The sequence below is a fragment of the Denticeps clupeoides genome, chromosome 1 (genome assembly GCF_900700375.1).
Source record: "Denticeps clupeoides chromosome 1, fDenClu1.1, whole genome shotgun sequence".
Classification (NCBI taxonomy): Eukaryota; Metazoa; Chordata; class Actinopteri; order Clupeiformes; family Denticipitidae; genus Denticeps; species Denticeps clupeoides.
In genome coordinates, this window is record NC_041707.1 from 37758148 (window position 1) to 37765976 (window position 7829).

Below are 7829 nucleotides of genomic sequence, written 5' to 3' on the forward strand. Positions count from 1 at the left end.
TCGCCTATGAACCAGGAGACCCAGGTTCAAATCCCACTTACTACCATCGTGTCCCTGAGCAAGACACTTAACCCTGAGTGTCTCCAGGGGGGGACTGTCCCTGTAACTACTGATTGTAAGTAACTCTGGGTAAGGGCGTCTGATAAATGCTGTAAATGTAAATAAAATTATTTTTTTGTAAATAAATATTTTTGGTCAGAAATGCAATACAGATGATCCATCAGCTATTGGGTGATGGCTGATTCAGAATTATCATGCCACGCTCTGTTTGTGCCATTTTGTCACCTGGTGTTTCCATCACCTGGTGTTTGTGCCATGAGTACACCAGTCTTGTATGTTTTTACTTTGCTTCTAGATGGCGCAACAACCAGCATCTAAATAGAAGGTTCAGAAGGTTCGGCGCGCCTTTTCTCTATACTCATCGTGACGATACCATGCAAGAAAGGAGATGTTCTCGAAGAAAGGCCACCTCGTTCATTCCGAAAAACGAACTGCGAACTGGCTCTGGTCCTCTTGTTTCTAAATCTGAGAAACTACTCGGACGTAAGAGAGTAAACGATAAGCCGATTCTCCTTCTCTTCCTTTCTTTCTCTGCCCCCTTCCCCCTCTCTCTCTCTAGGTCAGTCTTTTTTAACCCTGAACAAACCGTAATCGATCTTCAGACAACTATTGAAACCGTTCATAACATTCACACAATACGTTCGCATTAATACATTTCATATGCATTTTAAGATATTTCATTTAAAGCCTTCGTTTAATAAGTCGTTTAAAATAGCTACCAAAACTCCTTGCTCCGCCCCTTCCCCAATACCCGGGAAAGCCATCGGCCCGCGAGGCCAACTGAATGTTTATTAGGGGAACACTGCTCACTAGAGCTAAACCATCGACGGCTTTCTCACCACCATCGGGCTGCTTGTCTAGCACCGGTAACAAACACCATAGCTCTGTTCCAACCGAACCGCTCAGAAGGCGGGGCCCGGGATGCTCGATGCGTTACGGAGAAATGCAGTGTCTATGTTTCTGAGCTAGTTTTCGTTAAGATAACGCAGAAAATCCTCACTTTATGCCAAGGAGCCAAAAGATCACGACCCTGCTGTTGTATGTGCTAATGGCCGCCTAATTCGTCCAAGGGAGACTTGGCGTCTTGTCGCCCGTACAAACCCCGGATTTGCCTTGAGCCTTTAAATAAAACAAATACATTCCAAGACGAACTCCAAGCTTCTTATAAATGTCACAGGAAATTTGGGAACGCTCCCACCAAGCTCCACAGGACGGGCTTCCCCAGAACAAGGCCTAATTGCTGTCCCCGTGAAGCCCGGGATGTGGAGGTGGCATCAGGGGGTCACCTCGAGGTCAGCCGGGGTTAGCGCTGGCACACCCGCAGGTGGGCCGAGCTATCGTCACCCCGTGAGTCACCTCGCTCTGCATTCCTGGCTTGAACGAGCGTAAACCGCCGCGGCTTCGGGCGCTGGAGGAGACGCTGCCAGGGGAAAATACAACCGGTTTCAAGAAGGAAGCGCTTTTTACTTCTTTTTTTTTTATTAGCAGTAATTATATGGTTTTTCTACAACTATATTCACGTTTATGGTTCTCCAAAAACACCAAGCACACAAACAAGAACGGAGAAATAATGAAGGCATAAAAATGCCTGCGTTATAGCGTGTAAATATCTATACACACACACACAGACACACACACACATATATATATATATATATATATATATATGTGTGTGTGTGTGTGTGTGTGTGTGTGTGTGTATATGTATATATATAAAATAAGCCCATTGAGACATACTGTATGTGATTTTGGGCTCTACAAGAAATAAATGTTGTTGTGGTTATATATTAAAATACATTTCCATGTTGTGTAAGGTGTGTGTGGCCGATTGTTAAGTCCCATCCCCGACCTCGTCCGCGCTCGGTTCCAGCGCCACAGGTTTATGTCTGACCCAGGGCTGACCCCACAGCAACTTCCAGATGGACTTCCTCACATGTGGCCGAGTGCAGGGGACTTGCAGTACGTGACAATGTGGCACAGTGACTAATGCTGCTGAGAAACCAAGGAAGCAGGCCAGGTCTCCCGGAGGCGGAGTTTGAGGACGTACTTATGCGTGTGTGTGTGTGTGTGTTATTAGGTGAAATTAGTAATAAGAGCACAGAACATTGAGCCAAATCTTTCCTGCGCCTTTCATTTCATTCTAAACTAACGTTATTATGCAGTGAAACTAAAAAAGAACCACAAGTAAACAGCGTGAAGGGAAAGACGAGACTGTTTATACTGCACAATTCAGGATTAAAATGACACATACAGTACATTAAATGTGCGACAACGTACAAAAAACGAGTAGACGAGATACGACAGCAGAAGGCATCGGTGATCACTGCACTGTAGAAACGAAATAAAAAATGGGACGTTCTCCCAACTGTAGCTGGGAGAACCAATTTTTGCCTTTTATTTTCTAACAGGGCGGAGACGAGGTTTTGAGACTGGAGTTAAACGGTTGGGGACCAGGGTTGGGGACCTGCGCCCGAAATTTGCTTCACCTCACCTGGATGTCACCACCCCCCAGTGACCACCAAGATCAAACTGTAATCGTCCTAATAACGTGGCGGGCCCATTGCACAAGCTCCTTCACCCACAATGCACTACGGGGTGGTAGTAGCCTAGTGGGTAACACACTCGCCTGTGAACCAGAGGACCCAGGTTCAAATCCCACTTACTACCATTGTGTCCCTGAGCAAGACACTTAACCCTGAGTGTCTCCAGGGGGGGACTGTCCCTGTAAGTCGCTCTGGATAAGGGGGTCTGGTAAATGGCGTAAATGTAAATGTTTTTTGCAAGGACGGAACAAAGTAAAAGCGTCTGATCCTCGCCTGAGCGGCTCCCCCGTTCGCTACAAAGGCCGCGCTCTCAGATCTCCAGCTCGAACCCTCGTTGCCTCGGCTAACTCTTGCCAGACGAAATCAAAAGCCCGCCCCGCCCCCGGCACGATCACAGACGAGCCACCGTGGTCGTCCCCTGCTTCAATTACCCAGGAGGGCACTGATCTGGCTGGTGTGGCGGGGACGCGCCCCGTCAGCTCCGGCCTGGCGGAGGAATGCCCTGGGCTCGCGCCACGTGGTGATGTCACCGCCTCCCCTCCCGTTTTTCCACTCGGGGGGATTTTTGGGGGGGGGGGCGCTGATCGATGGCAGGTGGCTTCGTGTTTTAGAGCAGCGTCAGACGGGGCGACCGCCGGCTCGGGCCTTTCGGCTCGATGAACTCCGCTTCAACCTGGCCCGCTCCTGCGGATCCTTCGTCCCGGCGGAGCTCGGCGGTTGGAGCGCTAAGCCCTCCCCGCCGCGCATGGCGGGGCCGGCCGCTGCGGTCCTGCCGTCTGCCAGCGTCGGTGACGGATGGCGAGGATTAGGAATGACGGCGGCGCTCGCCACAAACTGGCATGCCCATGCGTCAGGCCAAGGCCAGAGAGGGAATGTCAGAGACGAGGAGAGTACCCCAGGAGGGACCTGGCCACCACCTGCCAAAAGAGGCTCCCCCCTGGAAAAGACGAGGGCCACCGTGGTCCAGTTCGACCATCTTCAACCTTCTGAACCTCCAAGTGCCCTTTCATTGCATCAGAATGATGAGCTCAATCTGGCAACACTGACGTCGCTTTAAGAAGGAAAAAGACAAACACCCAACGAGCTGAGGTGCTAGTGAACTTCAGACGGGATCACTGAACACAGCTGGTCCGTGTTCTGGTGGCTGGTGACATGTACTCAGACGGTGGCTGACATCATGCAAATGGTGCACATGCACAACGGCTGGGTCGGTTTTCAACACCATGGGGCCATAATGCAACAAGGCTTGTATAAGAAATGCTTATCAGCAGTCACGCATGCGCAAGAACAGTGGTGTGGAGCAGAGGCTAGATGACAGATGACTAGTATAAAATAGCATGGAGAACATCTGAACCTGCTGCATTTAGTCAAGAGCCACTGCAACCTCTTAGCTGTGTTCATTTACTGCAGTCATGTCATATTGTCTATGTACAATAAAAGCAATCAGTGTTTTTGGAGTAAAATAAGAACACAGTGATTGACAGGTCCTGATCACTGGCAGCTGATTCCACTTGAGGAGTGACCAGGACCCGTTGAGGTCAGTAGACAGCCACAGGACGTGGCTGCAGCATTAATGTATAAGTTACTTACCTGGGGTTTGTTTTATTCCTGACGTTATTGTCACGCGCCTTTGTGTAGTTTTCAGTTCTTCGTATTTACTTTTCCTGGTCCTCATGCCCGTTTTGTTTATGATTAATATAATTCCTTTATTATGGTTCCCATTCCAACCCCAAGACGTGACAGAACCAACAGACAGAACCAGTCGGTCAAATCTTTCAAAACCGAAACGGCCACAAAACCACTGCTAATTGACAAAAACATTTTACACTGTTCAGATTAAAGATACATCGATAAAAAAATTGTGCATTTAGAGGACAAATTGGGGACATCAAGTGACATTAAATGAACAGTGTTCAACGCACTAAAATGACGTGGCTTCATTGAGAAGAAGACACATCTGTTGGTCACACGCAGGACTTTGTGTGCTGGTACTTATGCGCCAGCACGTGCGCCGAACGTTGGTTTAATAAAGGCTGTTTGTGAGTACACGCCCCTCCATGACATGTCCCCAGCGTATGTGCGAGTGTATTTCATTAACGCCGTATGCGCACGGCCGTATCGAACCTTGCGCCTCCACATGTGCGCTTTGCTCCTCTTGGTATTTTATGGGGCCGCACGCTTTGATTTGAACATTCGTTTAAAGAGAGCTGTGACACGGCCCCATAACCCAGGAGGCTTTGCACATCTGGCCCGGGGGGGGGCTCCTGCCAGCCCGGCACATGTTGCGGTCCTGCTCCAGTGTGACTGTGACTCGCGGCAGCCCGATCGGCACCGCTCTTTTCACAGGAACAGATGGACGGAGAAACAGATGAGGGCAAGACGTCCACACCTGTTGTCGTCCCGTTGCCGTGACTCCGCCCCCACACCCGCACTCCTGTGTGTGGGTTTGACAGACAGACATGGCAATCCATCTTCCACCCCCGGCGGAGGTTCAACCTATGGCCACCTCAGCACGTTTCTCATTTAATAAATAAAAGTAGTAGATCCCCACATTGTTTCATAGATTTATGGACGCTAGCAGGGCCCATCACCTTGTAATACCACTTTACACCTCAAGGGGCAATAGTGGGTCAATGTAGGGCCCAGGACGAAGAATTAGCGCCGAAGTCGCACACGGCTAATCACCATCACGGCCTTAGCCGGTCTCTGACGGCAGTGTCGAAAATGCCAGCAACCCCCCCCGAACCACACCAGCGCGTGTCACCTCTGGGCTCCAGAGCCATGACTTATATCTAACCCAACAGTAGCTTGACTGACAGCCAGGACCTCCGCTCTCATCCTTCCACTCCCCCCTGCCTGCCCCTTCGTTCCCTTTCTGTCTGTAGTTCATCTCCGGAGCGTTTACTGCCGTGCCACATGGAAGGACGCCGCAGTCAGATCCATATGGAAGCCGCCTGCTGCACTACATCAGGCCCTGCTTTACGTAGCAATTACCCTAATAACACTGGACACTTTCATTCAGCTGAAATACTTGGGAATGAGATCAGAACCAAAGTCAAACCTCCCTCCCCCCTTATAAAAACAATTATCATTTGGTTTGATTCTCTTTTACGTGGTTGGGAGCCCTCCAAAGGCAGGAAGGCAATGAACTGGTGGATTATTGGAACATGTGGAGGCAGTTTAGAGATAAATGACTTGGAGGAAGAATAAAAGGGCTATTTATAGATAATATTCCAACTTTCTTAATGCTCTTTGTGACCGTCTATTAGCAGAAGAATGACTGATTTGACATTTTAAGAGTGGTAAAAAGAAAAACGGCTCTAAAAATGGCCCTTGCATTAGTGGCAATGATCAATACGATATTTTCTAAAAAAATTTAAATGTTAAAAAGGTTGATTAATACAATATAGATCATAAACCCGCCCTCTACACTAAAACACACAAGCACGTGCTCTAAAACAAAAGCAATTTGGAGGTCAACCCAGTTAAATTAGAAAGTATCAAATTCCCAGCAACTACATTCCAATGGAGAAACTTGATAGATTTTATTTGAAAGTGAAGTGAAAGTGAAGTGATTGTCATTGTGAAACGCTGCAGCACAGCACACGGTGACACAGCGAAACGCGTCCTCTGCTTTTAACCATCGCCCTTGGTGGGCAGCGGGCAGCCATGACAGGCGCCCGGGGAGCAGTGTGTGGGGACGGTGCTTTGCTCAGTGGCACCTTCTGATTACGGGGCCGTTTGCTTACCCGCTAGGCCCCCACTGCTCCACTTCAACAGAAATTTTGCTATATTAAATAAATTAACAACTAAAAAATAAAGACGCCTAATATTTTACCCTTTCCAGAATTTTCCCTTCCCCCTCAACAAATCTAATAAGGACGGCAACACGTGTTTTCCTCTTTTCCCCCCAGTGTCAGGAGGACAGCACGATTAATCTCGGAAAAACCCGGGATCATAGTGTGTCAGATTTGTTTTACCACCCAGTGCATTAAACACAGTTTTCAGAGGCCTCGATGGAAGAAAATCCTCACGAATGTCATTAGAGATGCCAAAAGGCGACCCGTTTCTTGGCTAGGACCCTCAGGAGACCTGAAAGTCATGGTCTGGGGGCTCTCAGTATGGACCCAACGTTCTCACAGGAAGCTTTCTGTCATTGTGGTTATATGCAGGGAATCACTATTTGTTAATGCCATGGTGAATGAATGATTTCCCTCCTCTTCGGTACGGTATCTACCTCATGACCTTTCATCAGATGACCTCATCATGACCTTTCATAAGATATTACAGTACATGCAACAAGGGTGACAGGAAGTCTGCACAGTATGACAAAATGGCACAATATGGCTTTCAAAAGGATAGTTAGTTTATGTAACTTTTACCTGAAACTAGCAAGCTGTTCATTCTTGTTTTATCTGTTCTTTCATGCAAATCCAGAGGACGCCTTGGACATTACGTCGCACAGCGCCACGCTTGGCGCCAGTTTGAAAATAGTGCCAGAACCATCCTCCCCGAGGCCAATGAAAGGCAGGTAAGGTGGACTGCCATGCTGCCGTGTACTCAAACGATGATTTGTACACTGGTGCGTAGTTCCTAACCCTGGGTACGGACCAGTTGGAGCGTCACCATTTGCTTCATGGACCGAGACAAATTCCGAAGAATGTATATCAACGATGTTCGGATGATCCCAAAGTCCTGAGGGTGCGCAGATCCTGTCAACGCCTCAATCTCAGCTTCTCACGCTCCTGCCTCTCCAAGCCCACAGCCTTGATGGATTGGTTAGTTGAGGTTGCTGAGTAGCGGCGGTGTAGTTTTCCTGTGGTGTAAACAACCTTGACCCCCTCTCCCTCAATCACTCTCACACTCTCACCCCGAGACGCGCCCGCCGAGGGTGGAAAGGTGCGGAGTGAGGCTCGGCGATGGAGGCTTGTTTCGGTAACCCCTGCCCCGGCCGACTCATCAATAACCGCCGGCCGAGAGGGAGGGGGGCGAGTGAGAGAGGCCTCGTTTATCTTCATTAGACAAGTGTGGAACGCGCCCCCCCCCGCAGCTTCTCCGCCCGAGCTGCCTACCTCACTTTCACTCCTTCTCCTTCTTCCTTTCACTCCGTCCCGGTCATCCTGCAACGTCACATGGCTTCGTATCAGAAAACTGCCGGAAAATGCCAACAGACGCATGCGTTGGGGGGCATTACAGCCCGTTATCCATTAAAAGGACAAAGCAGGA